This window comes from Lemur catta, chromosome 6, assembly GCF_020740605.2.
Source record: "Lemur catta isolate mLemCat1 chromosome 6, mLemCat1.pri, whole genome shotgun sequence".
NCBI lineage: Eukaryota > Metazoa > Chordata > Mammalia > Primates > Lemuridae > Lemur > Lemur catta.
Genome location: NC_059133.1, coordinates 24,073,535 through 24,092,707, shown reverse-complemented (window position 1 = coordinate 24,092,707; position 19,173 = coordinate 24,073,535). Strand labels below are relative to the sequence as shown.

Below are 19,173 nucleotides of genomic sequence, written 5' to 3'. Positions count from 1 at the left end.
TACAGCACTTCTTTCACTTTAATTTATTAATACATGACACTGTGGTAATTGTGAGCTGTATGCATGAGTAGACATGGACGTACACCATTCATGTAGCAACCTCCCATGATGCCTGACAGACGGCAGGTGCTCCACAAACATCCACGGAGTATTTGTCGAGTTGAAGGTGTTGACTTTTGATTATGAGAACCAGGTTTGAACATCAGCAGGAGCCACTGACGTGAATGTGCATGAGCACATACGCACACATACAAACACGCATACATACTATGAATAACCAGCTTGATAGTTGTTCATAGTGGTGGTGACAGATGATACTGATCACACTAACAATGTCACCAAGAGCAGCCCCTTCGAATGCAAGGCCAAAGGCTGACCATGGGTTCCATCAAGTTTAAGTCCTTTTAAGGATCTGGTTCTAGCGATGTTTTTAATCAGGCAGTTGTCAAAACGGATACAATCATTAAAGCCATAATCTCTCCGGCCTTATTACCTCTGCTAAGTTTCTAACAGGGACCTAAGAGTGCTAGCCCCGGGTTTGGGTTCTATAAGCAGGACAAACTCGGCACACACACAAATGACAGGAAACCACAGAAGTCACAAGGCTGCAATAGGCCAACTTCTCTTCAGACTGATCTCTGGGTGACAGAAGCCTCCTTGTGCTCAGCAGCACTTAACTTCTGGATTCTTCCACAGATGACCGGCCTGTCTGGACAGGAAATGAGGAGGCTGCTGCCGTGGGAACACTCATCCTGCTATGAGGAGCCACCACTCTCAGACCCTGCTGTCCTCTTCCTATCTGCAGTGGAAGAAGTTGCTACAGGAACACCCTCCTCCCCTCGTCCCCAACAATCTATCTCTCCTACTATACCCCTTATACACCGGTGACCACATCTATAAATTATTTTCACATCCTCTTTGATTATAAATATGGTACTTGGCATTCCTATTTGAAATAATTAGAAAACAATATACAAATCCTTTTAACAGAAAGGGTGGAATGATACATCTGCATTTACAACAGGGACCAGAACACACACACACACACACACACACACACACACACACACACACACACGGCCTTTCTGCCCTCATTACTATTCACACAGGAGGCAAACAGGATTTTACTGGCAACGTGAAATCCACTCTGCAGCAGAAGGGGCCACAAAGGCTCTCCACCAGCAGCAGCACCCAGACCGCTGGACGCCCAGGGAGATGAAATTACCCCCTCACACTATCATCCCTAAATAACGAAAAGGAGGGAAAAACATGGGGCTGCCAACACTATATTCTGGGACAATTTTTTTTTAAGTCAACAGTAGGCTATTATCTGGGACAATTTTTCTAAACCACCATCTATTTTGAGAAAGAATACCTTAATATCAAAAAAGGACATGCTATCAGAATGACAATGAATCAATTTAGCTTTATGGGAAACCGACTTCACTGCATTTACTTTGTCATGGACCTGCACTGGTTTGTGGACGGACTCCTGGGAACCAGTGATCTTCTAGGTGGTTCCAAAATTTCAGTCATTCAAGAACCACCATCATCTAAGTGTGCTATTATTTCCTTAATATTTTTCATAAAATACACCCACATTTTACTTATATAGTTTTGCTTTTAAAGGAAACTCAGGATCACGTCCATTAAGGAAAAACCAGTATCATTTGTTACAAATAAAAGGCAGCATACGAATAAAAGCCAGATAATATTGCTTTCTGAGGCCTGATCTCTTTGTCTAGACCAGCGAGACTGGTAAGTGCTATATCAGTGACTAAAGACTGTCATCAAACCATGATTTTCTCTTTGACAAAATCAGAAGGACTGAAAGTAAACCAAAAATGAATTATTTAACACTTTCACATAAGTATAATAGATACAATATTATCTAGTGCTAGATTCAGGTCCCATATAAAATCATCTTTAGTGGTTCATATCCCTCTCTTAGAGTAACACTAATCAAGACACTTTGGTACTTGAATACCAGTAATTCATTTAGCCATTTAACACATTTACTGAGCATCTACTACATTCCAAGTGCTGTTCACAACAGGATAGAGGAATGAATAAAACAGACACGGTACCTCTTGCAAAAGGTAGCTTTTAGTGGTGAAACACACATTAAACGAATGGCTACATAAATTATATTTTTGTTGTTTTATACACATGTATGCACACTGTGTATATATATGATACACATGTGATATATATGTATGTGTACACATACACATATGTACCAATCTGGTAAGTATTATAAAGGAAAAATACAAAGCGTTATGGTATAGTTTAACAACAGGACCTTCTTTAGTTAAGGGAGTCAGGAAAGACCTACATATAGGAGGATGCAACAATTAAACTCAGACGTAAAGGGAGAGCAAGATTTAGCAGGTTGAAAGGTGGGGAGCATGAGGCATCCCAGACAGAAATAACAATGTGGGAAAGAGTTTGACTCCTCTGGGGAACTGAGAGAAAGAAACGTGGTGGGAGTGCCGCAAGCCGGGGGAAGAGTGGAATCAGAGGGGGGAAAGCAGCCTCCTGCCCTCTGCCTAAAGTGACCAGACACCTCCCACGTCTCTGCAAAGATCTCTTTCCATCTTTGCATAGCTCCCTAGAAATGTCTCCTTATACCAAAGAGAAATCTGTCTCTCTGTTGCTTTCACACACTAACATATCAGTTCAACGCCTCTGCATCAAGCCCAGAAAAAGTTTAACCCCTCCTCCACATGCCAGCCCAAGACTACCCGGAGACAGCTAGTGTCAATCCTGAACCTTCTCTCCCAAATGAACACCGCCAAAGCTCCTATGCTCTCCATTGTCTGTGTCTCTCAAAACGGTAGATTTTCCCACATCTAGTTCTGTTATGGGATTTGAATTTCTTCTCCACATATACTCCCAAATTGATTTTAAGTCCTGGTTCTTTTGTCTGTTTGTTTATTATGTTTCTACCTGCCTTTCTTGATAACACTCAAATCATTTATGGTCAGGCTTGAATTCCTCGAGAACTAGGAAATCTCAAAATGCATGCCATCGGTAATATTAATTTCTTCTTTTATTATCTCTTTCCTGCACCTTGGAAGGCAAATTCCATTTGTGGGGATGGACTAAATAACTTTTTCAAATAATGAAATGGCAGTGGACATTCATCTATGCTAAATTCAAACAAACACTCAAAGTTTATGGAAGGAGAAACAAACACAGTACTTACTATTGGAACTGATCTTCCATTTATCTGGAGGAGGCTCTGAAAATGCTAGATTCGGGGAAGGTGAGTACAATGCAAGAAAATTGCTCTTGATTGCTTCAGCCACAGACCCAGATTCCCTGGAAACTAGGGCGAGGTCACAGAGACCGTGCTGTGTAAGCAGGGCATTCTGCCAGGCTGGAATCACATACCTCCTCCTCAAAAGTGGAGTGGAAAAAGACACATAAGAGTTTCATGAATAATATAGCAGCCTTGACAGGCCAAATGAAAGGTACATGGCCTTTATGAGCACATTTTGTCCAAATAAGCCGGTCTTTCAACATTCCTACCCTTCACCCCCTGTTCCCTCCCCTCAGAGCTTTTTCCTCACATTAGCCAGATGTCTAGCGTGTCTTGCTGCCTCCTGTTGCCAGGTGAATTGTCCCACGGAAGAAGGGTTGGCTTCCAGATCATCTGTTGCTCCTAAAGCTCTCTCCCCCTCTGCCAGCCTTCCCCCTCTGTGGCTGTCGAGTCGCTCATTATGGCTTCATCAGAGGTGGCAAGGACAGCAGGTGAAAATCAAAGCAGATAAGTTGCTTCTCCACATCAGCGCTGATACATTTGAGGTGGGCAGTCAAAGAAAAAGAATATAATGGTGAAAGTCTAGTTTAAGAGCATCTGCTGCTTTTCTTGGAAAAGTCTACCCTTTCCTCATTACCCTGCCTGTAAGAGCTCTACCTCTGCACATAATCAGAAGAAATCACATTCAGAAAAAGTCTTCAGATATGATTGAAATAATAGCACAAGCGGCATTAAAACTGAGATTTTAGTGAGGGATGCAAGGTTTCTCTCTTATAGGAAGTGCCCACCCTACAGAGCTGTAGGAAAGAGCGCTGGCCATTAAATTTCCAGCTCTGAGGACAGAGACCACATCTGTTCATCCTTACCTTCCTTCAGGGGTTGACACAACCTACAGATTACGTTGTTCAACAAAATACATTGCGTGAAGTTGATTCTTAAGAATAACAACATTTACAGGCATTGACAAATAGTTATCTTCTGGGTGGTGGAACTAAGGTGATTTTTATTTCTATCTTTACCTTTTCCACGTGATACTGATGCTCTCCAGTGAACATGGAAATATTTAATCAGAAACTTATGATTAAAAAGAAAATTTTTGGACTTGGAAGGGAACAGAGAAATTAGTCCAATCCTCTTATTCTTCGCATGTGGAAACTGAAGCTCAGAGAAGCTAAATGATACATTCAAAGTCACACAGCCTGTCCTGCAAAGTGCCACTAACCGAAGCCCTCACCAAGTTCACGCTGGGCTGTGGTCTCTGGGGGGACCAGCCCCTGACCTCCTGGTCACTGGCCAGGACATCCCAGAGCCCAGCAAAAAGAAGGTGGTTGTCAGCATTCCTGCTAGAAATAGACGGCAAACTCAAATTGCATAATTTGAGGTGAGATTAATAAAGGGATTGTTTACAAAGGAGTAAGAAACCCTCAAGAGATAGTGCAGTACCCCAGGACTCATAACCACAGGGACGGTTACCACCCCAGGCCTGACAGGGTGACGGGAGGGGACATCCCCCTGACCCAGGGAGAAGAGGGCCTCCCTTACAGGAGCTGAAACCTGTGGATAGAGGGCTCAGGAGCCAGAGGTGACTTGACAGGGAAGAAGTTGGGAATAAACTTACCCCAATATCATTCTCCCTACAATTACCCTCCACACTGGCTGAAACTGATGGGAAACAAGAGGGTGAGGGAGCCTGTGAACTGCTTCATACAAGTCAAGCCCTGAGTCCCAAGGCTCAGAGCAGGGTGGAAAAGGTGGATCTTCAGTAGCCAGTGGAAGCTGCCCAGCACATGGGGACTCACAGCCACCTTCCTGACTATACTAGCTGCCCAGCACACGGGGACTCACAGCCACCTACCTGACTATACGATCTGCCCAGCACACGGGGACTCACAGCCACCTGCCTGACTATACTAGCTGCCCAGCACACGGGGACTCACAGCCACCTGCCTGACTATACTAGCTGCCCAGCACACGGGGACTCACAGCCACCTTCTTGACTATACTAGCTGCCCAGCACACGGGGACTCACAGCCACCTGCCTGACTATACTAGCTGCCCAGCACACGGGGACTCACAGCCACCTGCCTGACTATACTAGCTGCCCAGCACACGGGGACTCACAGCCACCTGCCTGACTATACTAGCTGCCCAGCACACGGGGACTCACAGCCACCTGCCTGACTATACTAGCTGCCCAGCACACGGGGACTCACAGCCACCTGCCTGACTATACTAGCTGCCCAGCACACGGGGACTCACAGCCACCTACCTGACTATACGACCTGCCCAGCACACGGGGACTCACAGCCACCTGCCTGACTATACTAGCTGCCCAGCACACGGGGACTCACAGCCACCTGCCTGACTATACTACCTGCCCAGCACACGGGGACTCACAGCCACCTGCCTGACTATACTAGCTGCCCAGCACACGGGGACTCACAGCCACCTGCCTGACTATACTAGCTGCCCAGCACACGGGGACTCACAGCCACCTTCCTGACTATACTAGCTGCCCAGCACACGGGGACTCACAGCCACCTGCCTGACTATACTAGCTGCCCAGCACACGGGGACTCACAGCCACCTTCTTGACTATACTAGCTGCCCAGCACACGGGGACTCACAGCCACCTTCCTGACTATACTAGCTGCCCAGCACACGGGGACTCACAGCCACCTTCCTGACTATACTACCTGCCCAGCACATGGGGACTCACAGCCACCTGCCTGACTATACTAGCTGCCCAGCACACGGGGACTCACAGCCACCTGCCTGACTATACTAGCTGCCCAGCACACGGGGACTCACAGCCACCTTCCTGACTATACTACCTGCCCAGCGCACGGGGACTCACAGCCACCTGCCTGACTATACTAGCTGCCCAGCGCACGGGGACTCACAGCCACCTTCCTGACTATACTAGCTGCCCAGCGCACGGGGACTCACAGCCACCTTCTTGACTATACTAGCTGCCCAGCGCACGGGGACTCACAGCCACCTTCCTGACTATACTAGCTGCCCAGCGCACGGGGACTCACAGCCACCTTCCTGACTATACTAGCTGCCCAGCACACGGGGACTCACAGCCACCTGCCTGACTATACTAGCTGCCCAGCACACGGGGACTCACAGCCACCTGCCTGACTATACTAGCTGCCCAGCACACGGGGACTCACAGCCACCTTCCTGACTATACTAGCTGCCCAGCACACGGGGACTCACAGCCACCTTCCTGACTATACTAGCTGCCCAGCACACGGGGACTCACAGCCACCTTCTTGACTATACTAGCTGCCCAGCACACGGGGACTCACAGCCACCTGCCTGACTATACTAGCTGCCCAGCACACGGGGACTCACAGCCACCTGCCTGACTATACTAGCTGTCCAGCACACGGGGACTCACAGCCACCTGCCTGACTGTACTACCTGCCCAGCACACGGGGACTCACAGCCACCTGCCTGACTGTACTAGCTGCCCAGCACACGGGGACTCACAGCCACCTTCCTGACTATACTACCTGCCCAGCACACGGGGACTCACAGCCACCTTCCTGACTATACTAGCTGCCCAGCACACGGGGACTCACAGCCACCTGCCTGACTATACTAGCTGCCCAGCACACGGGGACTCACAGCCACCTGCCTGACTGTACTACCTGCCCAGCACACGGGGACTCACAGCCACCTGCCTGACTGTACTAGCTGCCCAGCACACGGGGACTCACAGCCACCTTCCTGACTATACTACCTGCCCAGCACATGGGGACTCACAGCCACCTTCCTGACTATACTAGCTGCCCAGCACACGGGGACTCACATCCACCTGCCTGACTATACTAGTTGCCCAGCACACGGGGACTCACAGCCACCTTCCTGACTATACTAGCTGCCCAGCACACGGGGACTCACAGCCACCTGCCTGACTATACTACCTGCCCAGCACACGGGGACTCACAGCCACCTTCCTGACTATACTAGCTGCCCAACACATGGGGACTCACAGCCACCTTCCTGACTATACTGAGCTCTCTAGCACATGGGGATTCACAGCCACCTTCCTGACCACACTGAACTGTCCAACACAGAAGGATTCACAGCCCTTCCTGAGTATCCTGAGGAAAGCTTAACTGAATGGATATTTGGCAATGCCAGAAAATTCCAGCTCTCCAAATACTTCAACAGGCACAAAGTAACCACATCATGCTACTTCTCAGTTTAGAATCCTCCAATGGTTTCCATCTCACTTACAATAAAACCCCAAGTCCTAACATGGCCTGCAGAGCCCTATATGGTCTGGCTTCTGATCAGTGTCTCACTCCCCCAGGCTCTAGACACATGGGCTTATTTTCCTTGTCCATCAAAAAGCCACGCTTCTTCCTACCTTATGGCCTTTTCATGTGCTTTTTTTTCCTGCCTGGTCTTTCCAAGGCTGTCAACTCCTCAGAGCTCATCCTTGACCACCCAACCTCCCCTCTAGCCAAGTCTCTGTCTATTAAAACACCTTGGCTGAAGTTCTTCATAGCATTTGTTACTATCTAAGATTCTCTTGTTTGTCTGCTTGTCTTTCTTTCCTACAGAACATGGTTCCACAACAATTATTTCCTCATCTGTGGAGCTGAGGCTTTTATATCTATGGCCCCCAGCACAGACTCCGACAGTAAATGCTCCACAGGTATCGTATGTGCAAACATGACAGATATCTGATATATAAAGTAACACATGCCTGCAAATACAACAGGTTATCTGTTGAATGAATTAAAGTACACATGCAAACGAACAGCCTAGTTTTAGTTGAGCTCCACTCCTGAGCATGTCATCTCAGCGCTCCAAAGCACTTGGTCAAGGCCCTTGGTCAAAATGCACTTCTATCAGACCTATCGTTAATGGCTTTTCATAACTATTTAATGCAAGTTAATAGATGGTCATTGTTGAAAATTTGGGAATCCACAGTGAACAAAAATCTGAAGATTAAAATAACCTAGAGATAGCCACTGTCAACATTGTTTTTATGCATATATTTATTACACAACATTGGAATTATACTATTCTTACTGATTTGTGACCTACTGTTTTCATTTAACAATGTGGCATTAACATTTCATAGGTCATTTAACTCTTTTCCAAAACACATTGTTTCAAGGATGCATTGTATTCCATTGTATGGACAATGTACCTAACTAATCCCCTACTGCTGGACATTTTGTTGCCTTTTTTTGTCTATCATTAAAAAATTCTTATACATTTATGTACATTTCCACCATTATGTCCTCCATATATATTTCTATAAGTGGAACTGATTGACAAGTTCAAATACAAATTAGAAAATTTGTAAGTATTGCTAAATGGCTCTCCAGAACAACTCCATCTATTAATCCCCCCAGCATTAATATTTAAGAATGTTCATCTCCTTTTTCCTTTACCAACAGTGGATGCTAATATTTTTTAAAATATATAATATCATTTTGTAACTGTTAATCTTTTTTTTTTACTAGATCACAGATTTCTTGAGAGAAATTTCTTTTACTTCTATTAATAAATTACTTCTGATATGCAGTAGGCACTTACTGTAGATAGATGGGTCAACTGGGTTAATTTAGTCAAGGAACACCAGGGAAAACGTTGAGCTACATGAACAAGTTGTCTTTTTCCAGCTTCTAGAACGCTCCTGACCCACTCATGTGTTTGCCATGGGCACGGTCCCTCCTCCCTAGTTAAGTTCTGCTGAGCATCCACTTGCTTTCGGTTTGGGAGCATCAGGCGCACATCCCACCAGATCTGGCTCTGCCTCCCACTTAGCTTCAGCAGAAGCGGTATTCAAATTACTAATTTTGGCTTGCACGATGTTTACTGCTGCAAGTATAACTAATTAATGTCTTAACAGCAGAATAACAAATTCCAGATTCCTATTAGCAAAGCAAAACTGAGAGTAAACACAATACTGGACTGCTCCACAGTACCCAAACCTACCAGCTGGAAAGATAAAATCACCAGGGGCTGAATCTGACCCAGAATTTGTGCCAGAAGAAATTTAACCCAGTAATGCCATGCTAGAGAGCCACCTGGTACCCACTGACCCTGTGTATAGATCCCAACTTGTCAGACCTCAGGAATCCCTCAGGGAGTGGGAGCAGGTCTTAGTTGTTGCTACAGCCCCTGTGCACAGCGCTGCTTGGCATATGGTAAATACCTATTAAACATCTGGCAAATATGGAGTCACCAGAGAAAGGGAATATAGGATGAGAAGATTCACGCAAGCCTGGGTGGAGGTAAGGAGGATTCTCTGATATTCTTCATTGTCATCCACATGGAGTAGAACAAATGGACACCCGGGGAAGAAACAGCTGGGGCCACAGCTGGGGAGCTAGACAGCTTGTAAATTCTGGTCCCTCGATTTGGACCTAAATCAGAAACAACCCCATTCCCTTTGCTGCCTTCCAACATTAGAGAAAAATGTTTAATACCCTCTGAGAATCTGTGTTCCAATAAATAATGTAGATCATAATTTTAAAGCTAAAATGCCTAGAATAATCAACTATAGTCCACCTATCGTGAAGAGGTTCTCACAGCAACATTGCTCCTGACTTTTGAGTGGCCCCTATATGCTAAAAAGATATAGAAGTGAAAACTATTATCTACCCACAACAAATTAACAGTAAAATCATAGGTTTCTTGGTCTGGAAAGGCAGAAAGCAAAAGGAACAATAAACTCTCCAATGCACTTTTGTTTTTTAATGCATACTCTCTTTGGCTGGAGCCAAGAGTTAATTATTTTAATGATATTCAGTGCCAATGACAGTTTATACATGCAAAGAAGCTCTATGAAGTCTGTTCAAAAAGTATCCAGCCATGGTTAATATAACTAGAATGGTTTGCATGACATCGATGTAACCTGGCAGCCAAGGAGAGTGGACTGGGATGCACATTCGTGAACAATGACAACTTCACTGTACTAGTCAGTGGGGCACTAGACACTGTTGAGTGAGCATGTGTACTACAAGGTTGTCGCTTTCAAAATGACTGAGTGAGTAAGCAAAGAATCTGCATCAAATTTTGCATTAAGCTTGAACATTCCTCTGCGGAAACTATTCGGATGATTCAGAAGGCTTTCAGGGACGATGCAGTAAGTGCAGCACAAATAAAAGTGCCGTACAAATGCTTCAAAGATGGTCTGTTGAAAGTGATCCATGTTCTGCAAGGCCTGCAACAAATAGAACACCTGAGAATGCTGAACGTGTACGGGTTAGGGTAAGGGATGCTGGGAGAACTGTGTGAGGTCCCAAGGTGCCTACTTTGAAGGGACTGAGGCATCACTGTCCTATGTACAATGTTTCTTATATCTTGTATCTTCTTCAATTAATGTCTCTATTTTTCACATTATGTGGTTGGATATTTTCCAGACAGACCTCATATGATTCATTCTTTTATTAAATGTTAGGCATTATGGAAACAAAGACAGTACATTCTTCCCTATTCTCGTGAAGCTTACTGCCAACTGGGGAGATCCATAAGCAATCTGTCATAAGAGCTAAAAAAGACCTATGCCCAAGTTTCTCCAGGAGGTGAAAAAAGAATGGACTGAGAAAAAGCGAGAGGAATCAAAAATTATGTTAGTTAAAAATGCATTAATAATACTAACAGTTACCCATGTACTGAGTGCCCTATATAAACCAGGTACCAATAACAACTCATTGAGGTAGAATCTATTATTATCCCCATCTTAAAGAGGAAAAAACTGAGGCTTAGAGAATAGGAAGGTCCTAAACAAGAGAAGAACAATCTGGAAGAAAAGAGTTGAAAACTATTAATAGCATAGAACAATCATTGCCCCAAATGTCACTTGGAAATTAGGCGCACATCTGTACTGATTAACTGTCATTACCTAACAAGTTACCCTCAACATTTAGTGGTCTAAAACAATAAACATTTATTATCTCAAAGTTTCTGTGGGTCAAGAATTCGGGGGTAGCTTAGGTGGGTTGTTCTTGTCAGGATCTCTCAGAGTTTGCAGTCGACACACTGACCAAGGCTGTGTTCATCTGAAGGCTTGACTGGGGCCGGCAGATCTACTTCCAAGATGCCCCACTCACATGGCTATTGGCGGGAAGCCTCAGTTTCCCTGCCATGTGGGCCTCTCCATAGGGTTGAGTGTCCCCATGACATGGCAGCTGGGTTCCCCCAGAGCTAGTAATCCAAGAGAGAGCAAAATACAAGCTACAATGCCTTTTTGACCTAATCTCCAATGGCTAACACTGCCAATTTTTTAACTAACTTTTTAAAAATTTCGAAATAGTAAGGGGGTACAAAAATCTTTGCTATGTGGATACACTCTATGATGCTGAAGCCAGGGCTTTCAGTGTGCCTGCCTCCAGGACAGTGTTCATTGTACCCAACAGGGCTGCTGGATGACTGGGGCACCCTCCTCACACAGGTCCCACTGGGGCTGCTACTGCTGGGACCTCTTGAGTGGCATCGGCATTCGAATTCCCTGGTGAATTCCCTGGAGTGCTTGGCTCCCAGTCACAGGAGAACATCAGCTCTCCCTGTTCCCTCCTCTGCCCAGCAAGGGGCAAGGCTGAGGCCCCAGCTACAGGGAAGCTGATCCCTGTGTAGACAGGGAGCTCCAGATCCGAGAGCTCTGAGTCGCATCAGTTACAGCAACCCAGGAACAGAGGCCAGTGGGCCCTGCTGAGCCTGCTCTCCGATGCAACTTCACTACACAGCGTCCAAGCAGTTCCCTGGTCAGCACGGAAGCCCACGGTGGCAGGGGCCCCTCACAGCTCGAGTAGCAGTGTCCGCGTGGGGAATTTAGGCCCCTGGGACTCTCTCCTTTATCCCCTCCCTACTGGTAGGGGTCTCCCCCAGGTACCTTCTGATCTTGGCAAGTGGAGCTCTCTGTCCCCGTCTGCTTCACTGAATGCCCCCCATCACTTCTCTGATGATCCACAGTGCTCTCTCCAAGAGGGTCCACCAGTAGGTCGGCACCTACTTGCAACTTTCAGTCCTCTCCTTGACAGCGGTGTGTACGGGCTGCTTCTAGTCCACTGTGGGGGCCCCTTCCCCCTTTAAATTTCTATTAATTATGAGTACAACCCACACTCAAGGGAAAATTAGGCTCCACCTTTTCAATGGAGGAGAATTTGTGGACATGTTTTAAAACCATCACTATAGCTCAGACTGGAAACTAGAATTGAGCGGGAAGACCCTATCTAGAGAAAAAAGGTTTGCATTTCAAAAAGAAGTGGATGGCAAATAAACTAGCTCCCGGGTGATGAAAAAATAAGACAGCACCTATAGGCCAGGCAAAGGGCTAGGGGCTGCTCACGCCTATTAAGCGTGTAACAGTCATTATTTTAGGGGAAGGGGTGGGGCTCAGTAAAACTCACAGTTGTAGGAACAGAAACATGCAGTTAAAAATACTTCTTTACTATTATTAATTTCTTCTGGTTTTTCCTGCCTGTGAGCAAATGTTTCTTTGAAAATGTCAATTTACTTCTTAGACGTGCCTTAAGAAAAGGGTTTGGGCTGCAGAGATGGGGGGAATTGTTAATAGGGTCTCTGGTGAACCAGAGAAGGGCAGTGGCGGCAGGGATCAAAGGGAGGAAGCCCAGGAGGAGAGAAGAAGAAAAGCAGGGTCCCTTAGAGTAAGCCGCTCCCACCCAAAATTCTTCTTCGGGGCTCTCCTTGGCATGTCCCAGATTCCTGAACATTCTGTGCTCTGTTCAAAAGAGGAAGGCTCTTCCTTGTCAGAGCATAAAGAAAATGGATAAAAATGAACCTCCCTGCATAGAAAGCTGAATGTTTAAAAAATCAATTTATATCACCTGACCGATGCAAAATATGAACCATGAAATGGTATTAATATATTGGAGGCAGCGTTTGCATTATGGAGAAAAAGATGAGCAGCAAAGCATGGACACAGCCCAGCATCACGGCTGCATGGAAAACACTGCAGTGGGGCCTGGGTTCAAACTCCAGTGCCCCCTCTTGGCTGTGAGGGTTGAATGAGAAATGTAAGAGCTCAGTGAACATCAACTGTCAATGCATGACAAGGCCTGAGACATGAAGTTGGCCTTTAGGAATCAAAATGGAGAAAATTTGTTCATTTTCCACACTGTGGTGTATAGTTTATGAGCAATCCTCTTGCACACTGTTCAGAAAGCAAACAGTGAATCACTGCACATCCTCTCCCTCCCTCCACCTCCCTGACTCCCCATCCCTTTGCTCTCCAGGCCTCGGGGAGGGCCCCTACCACTCTGAGCTGGCTTGGAAAAGCACAAAGAGTTGCTGGCATCTGAACAGCAGCAGCATTTCTGGATGTGGTAAGTGCTGGGAAGGAGCTGCAGCAATGATTTCCCATGGCTCCTGAATTCTCATCTTTCTGTGACCACGTTTTCTGTGCACAGCAAAAGCCCTAGTCAACAGTGGTTTTTCCAAATCCCAGAAATTAGGTACAGGGGTGCCACTGGGTGCTCCTAGCAATTCTAGGGAAAAGGACCCAGGACTGGTGGAAAGGTTGGTGAGGGCCCTCTCTGGAGCAAAGGGTGGGAAAATCATTGCCACAGGGCTTTTATCTCCCAGCCTCATGTCCCAAGCCACAGAGTAATGTGAGCCCGTGGCCGGCCTCAGGGCTGTGGGCTGTTTCTAGCACCATGTTCTAAGGCCTTTATGAAAAGGAAATCAAACAGGTATCAGAAGGTACATAAGAAGACATATAAAAGAAGCTGATTAAAGCCTTATTGCCATTTCCGTATTACACAGCCAAATGCCAATAGGTCAGATGACCACCATGGTCCCTCATTCCCATTTTCCACCAGGGAAGGAGACAAGCTATTGCCCAAGTCGGTCAGAACACTGAGGTCAGAAACACACTAAAAACCCCTTTCCAGGTCTACTCCTGTAGCGTTTTCTACATCCCATCCGGGAAAACCTCTTTGATGCTCCTAAATACCTTGCTAGCTAAACAGGCACCTATAGGCCCACACCACCTTACCCAGTTAATAATTGAAGCACTTCTCTAAAAGCTGGCGAGCACAAGTTTATTAAGGGTCCGGTCGGCAAATATAAAACCTTCATAAACTATCCATGCCTCTCTGGGGCTTAACCCGGACCTTTCAGAAAACAGTGTGAAGGACTCAGGACTTCATTATAAACCCTGCCTAGGAAATTAATTTATTCTGGATTCTTGGAGGAAGAATGTGTTGCTATTTACTTTTAATAACAAAAGCCCTTAGCATCTTAAGCACATCTCTTAGTCAAAGAGAAGTGTTATTGTCATTCTAGGCTAAGGCCTGGCTCCAAAGCCTGCCTTCCCTGGATATATCCCCAGATACATGTGTGTGAGAGAACCTTAGACTCCATGAGTCGGGAAAGACACAATAACACACTAGCCAGGCTTCTGTGGCTGATCGGAGGCCATCAACTTCTAAGGCCCTTGCCAAGCAGTGGGCATTTTGGAAGTTCTCTCTCTCTGCAGTACTTTCCTCAGCCTCAATGACAACCACCACCAACATTTATCGAGCCTTGTTATGTGTCAGGCACTGCTCTAAATCTTTGTATGTGTTATCCCAGGGTAGTTTTTCACAACTGCCCTGCGGGGTAGGTTCTATTATGACCCCCATATTTCACAAATGCGGAAACTGAGGCACAGAGAGGATGACTAAGGAAGCAGCCCCAGGCCCCACAGCTGACACAGCCATTGTGCTGGGATCCAAATCCACAGTCTGGCCCCAGTTTGCCACTACGTTATCCAGGCTTGCTTGCTGCGTTCTGTATGTTTTTCAGGTTTTTTTCACGACAGTTGAGGATGAAGCCCCTCTCCTCTTCTTTGGTATCCTAGCAAAACCCTGGCTTGGCATGACAGGGTGGCCGTCTAATACTTGTGGTCAGTGTGTGTGCCTTAGCTGCTTCTACACTGGAAAGGACTGCCACTTCATGACTTTTATTTTAAACTTAACACGGACTCTTTCTCACCCCAAATGGTATTTTCTAGTGATGATCAAAGCTTCACTTCCCTTAAGAAGCAGAATAAAATAGTGCACCATGGGTTCTGCAGCCAAAGAGAAGCACTTCTACTACTTCAACATGAGCGACCTTGGTTGGGCAAGTGATTTAACATTTCTGAGTCTTAGATTTTTTTGCCCATGATATATACGTGGCCAGACATATTTACCTTTTAATATTACTATGAGAGAGAATGGATACCAAGTATATAAAACACCTTTTATATGTAATAAAGATTAACTCCCTAAGGCTCTTTCCTGTTCTAAAAGCCTATAACTATTTAGCTTTATTGCTTGGGTGGTTATATATCCTCAAGGAAGAAAAGGTTCGGGTTTGCTGGCTTGTTTCAATCTAAACCACGTCTCTTGGGTGTGGAAAATCAGCAACTATTGATATCTACCAGTTGTGCAGCCCCATGCTAAATCCGAGGGATTTACATTCCAGGGAGCAATAAGATGCACGTGCATGGGAAGATAACAAACTGTTCCACAAGTAAACGACTGAGCAGGAACCAACAGAAGGAGAAGATCCTTCCCACTGGGCCCTGTGTGAGGTTAGGTGAGAGAAATTTTCAGGAAAAAGCAAATTGGGACAGGCAGAGAAGATGAGGAAGAAAAAAATTCCAGGAAAAGGGGTGAGAGAGAGGGGAGAGGGAGAGAGAAAGGAAGGAGGGAATACACACATACACAGCAGTGAGGTCTGGGATATCACAAAATACAGCCAGTCAACAGCAAGTAAGATAGTTGGCTGAGCAGGAAAGTTTGTAGCATGAAGACAGGATTAAAGAATCAATCCAAGGTGCACACACTGTTGCATTTTGCTTTACCATTTATCAAGTGCTTTACATATGTAATCCAACTTAATCCTTACAAGGGCTACGCTAAGCCCATTTTACAGTTGAAGAAACACACTCACAGAGACTTAGATTCACATTATTTCTGTAAGTGATTCTCAAAATAATTCTGAGAAATGGGCTGGGTAGGGCAGGTATTATTTCCATTTCAGAAAAAGGTCAATTAAGGCTCAGAAAGCCCAATGATCCACCTACGTGCTTCTCAATGCTAAAGATCCAACACTCTCTTTTTATAATCAATACTTAAAAACTCAAAAATAATGTAATACCCATAACTGTGATAACCAAAACTGTATCCCACAAATATCTAAGCACCCTCTAGGGGACAGGATACCCAAGGCCAAGATCCACCCAAAGCAAAGGTAGGACCCAGGCCTCAAACTCAGGTCTCCCGACTGTCAGAGCAAGGCTCTTCCTTCCTTGACAAGGTAGGACGTGGCCAGAGAGTAGAGGACACAGACCAGCAGAGCTATGATGGAGAATCCTGAATATCAGCACAGCTAAGCCATCAGCTTCCTGCCCCTCTAATGCTGGCCACCAGTATTGACAAAATGATGACATCTACATCACACCCACTCACAGCCTCCGTTCTTTAATCTCCAAAACTCATCTTGCTGAAATGGAAATTAAGCATTTGTCTGCTACCCTGTCATGGTACATGTTCCACATCCTAGTTCTGATGAAAGCACACAGGAACTTGAGAAGAACTGCTTACACTCTTCATGGCCAAATCAAATTAAGTTACAGTACAAAACAAGACGTTAGGAAAGAACACTTTTGTTTTAAAAGTCTGTGCACAGCTCTGGATTTGGTTTATCCTCCTCTTGGTCTAGCCACCTGACAGGACTGATGGCTTTGATCAACTCTGCCAACAAAAGCGAAGAAGACATACAGAGCTCTCTTTCCAGAGGCGCCTTTGGGAGATTCTGGACTGACAAATTTTATGTGCAGATTCTCAGGAAGAAAAGCTAAACATTATTTTCATTCTTGAGGTTTAATTCATGTGATTTAATGCCATGTTAGCATGCTTATAAACCTACGTCAAGATCAATCAAACAGGAAGCAGTATGCACTTCCCTTAGCTGGTTGTGTAACATTCTTCTTGCAGACATTAGATAATAAAACAAAGCTATCGTGTAGAAACTGGTTTTCTCTGGCTGACATCCTTAAGTTCTAACCAGAATTATTCATTCAAGCAATGACTTCTAAGCACCTCCACAGCACAAGGCACTATGAGAAGTTTAAAGCTGTCCTTGGTCCTCCCAGGACCCCGCGATCTGGTGAAAAAAATGTGCCAGGTGCCCAGGCTCAAGGCCCTGTGTGAGGGAATCACAGAGGCAGTGGGAGCAGAGAGTCAAAAGTAAGTCCAGTCGGTGTCTGGCCATGTGGTAACCAAAGCCAGGAATAGTGTGTATAGAGAAAGTCCAGAGGCAACCACAGATTTAAACTAATTTCAAGGTAAAACCTTTTCAAAAGGTAAACAGATAAATCTCTCTGAATTAGCCATGAACCATACCTACCATTAGTAATACGCCTAAGACTGACTTTATTGGACAGAAAGAAGAAGGACCACTGGTTTATCAAAAGTCAGCTGAGCAGCAGGGACCAAACACCAACTGAGGAAGAAGAGAGTCACGTGCAAAGAGGAGGTAACTTAGGTGGGAAGTCAAGACATATAGTGACATGGGTGCACGCTGCCCCCCCCCCACAAAGTCAAAGAGAGAAAGACATATGCCAAGGGAAAGACAGACCAAAAATATCCTTAAGGTATCCTGAAGTTCTCTCATGCAAAGCTCAATTTCATTAATTCTGTCCTCATTTTGGGGGGAAGAATGCTACGCTTTTAGTAAATGAGTAAATATTGCCTAAATTTGTTTTATTTCTTACAAACACAGGAAACAAAATATTTTCTTTTTTCTCTATATTTTCAATGACAAATTCCCTAATTTCTTCTCCAAAAAGAGTACATATAGCATTCTATTTCATGGAGAGTAAAAAGGACAACTTTCATGATATGACATCCTCACCTTGCAGAATGCTGGGATATTGCTGCAAAAGTTTTTTAAAACAGCTTTATCAAGATATAATTTACATATCATGAAGTTAACCAAATGAAATATATAATTCAATGAGTTTTGGTATATTTAGTATATTGCAACCATCACCACAATCTAATTTTAGAACATGTTCATCATCCCCTAAAGAAACCTTATGCCCATTAACAATCACTCTCCATTTCTTCCTACCACCTGTCCTGTCCCCTTCCCTCAGTAGCCACTAATCTACTTTCTGTTTCTATAGATCCACCTGTTCTGGACATTTTATATAAACAGAATCATATCATATGTGGTCTATTGTGATTGGCTTCTTTCACTTGCCATGTTTTTGAGGTTCATCCATGTTACAGTATATCAATACTTCATTCTTTTTATTGCTGAATAATAAATTATATGGATATACCATATTTTGTTTATCCATTTATCAACTGAAGAAAATCTGGGTTACTTTCACTTTTTAGCTATAATGCGTAATTTTGCTATGAACATTGTATACAAGTTTTTGTGTGGACATCTGTTTTCATTTCTTTGGGGTATAATATACCTAGGAGAATTGCTGAGTCCCATAGAAACTTTACATTTAGCTTTTTGAGGAAGTATTAAACTGTTTTCTAAAGTGGGTACACCATTTTATCCTTCTACTAGCAGCGTATGAGGGTTCCAATTTCTCCACATCCTCATCAACACTTGTTATTGTCCATCTTTTGATTACAGTCATCAAAAGATGTGTGAAGTGGTAACTCATTGTGGTTTTTATTTGCATGTCCATAATGACTAATGAGGTTAAACATCTTTTCATGTGTTTATTAGCCACTTGCATATTTTCTCTGGAGAAATGTCTGTTCAGATCCTTTGCCCATTTTTTAATTGGTTTGTTTTTTTATTGTTGAGTTGTAAGAGTTCTTTATATATTCTGGATACAAGTCACTTATCAGATACATGATTTGCAAATATTTCTTCCCATTCTATGAGTTGTCGTTTTACTTTCCTAA

At 44.6% G+C, this 19,173-nt stretch overlaps 1 protein-coding gene across 1 annotated transcript in view; it reads right to left on the bottom strand.

The window, feature by feature from the left end:
- TMCC3 (transmembrane and coiled-coil domain family 3) overlaps positions 1-3,319 on the bottom strand; it is a 173,659-nt gene extending 170,340 nt beyond the window's left edge. The window contains exon 1 of the mRNA XM_045553225.1: positions 3,209-3,319. The gene's annotated coding sequence lies outside the window, so the exon portion shown is untranslated. The remainder of the gene's footprint in view (positions 1-3,208) is intronic.
- Positions 3,320-19,173: the final 15,854 nt, after the last annotated feature.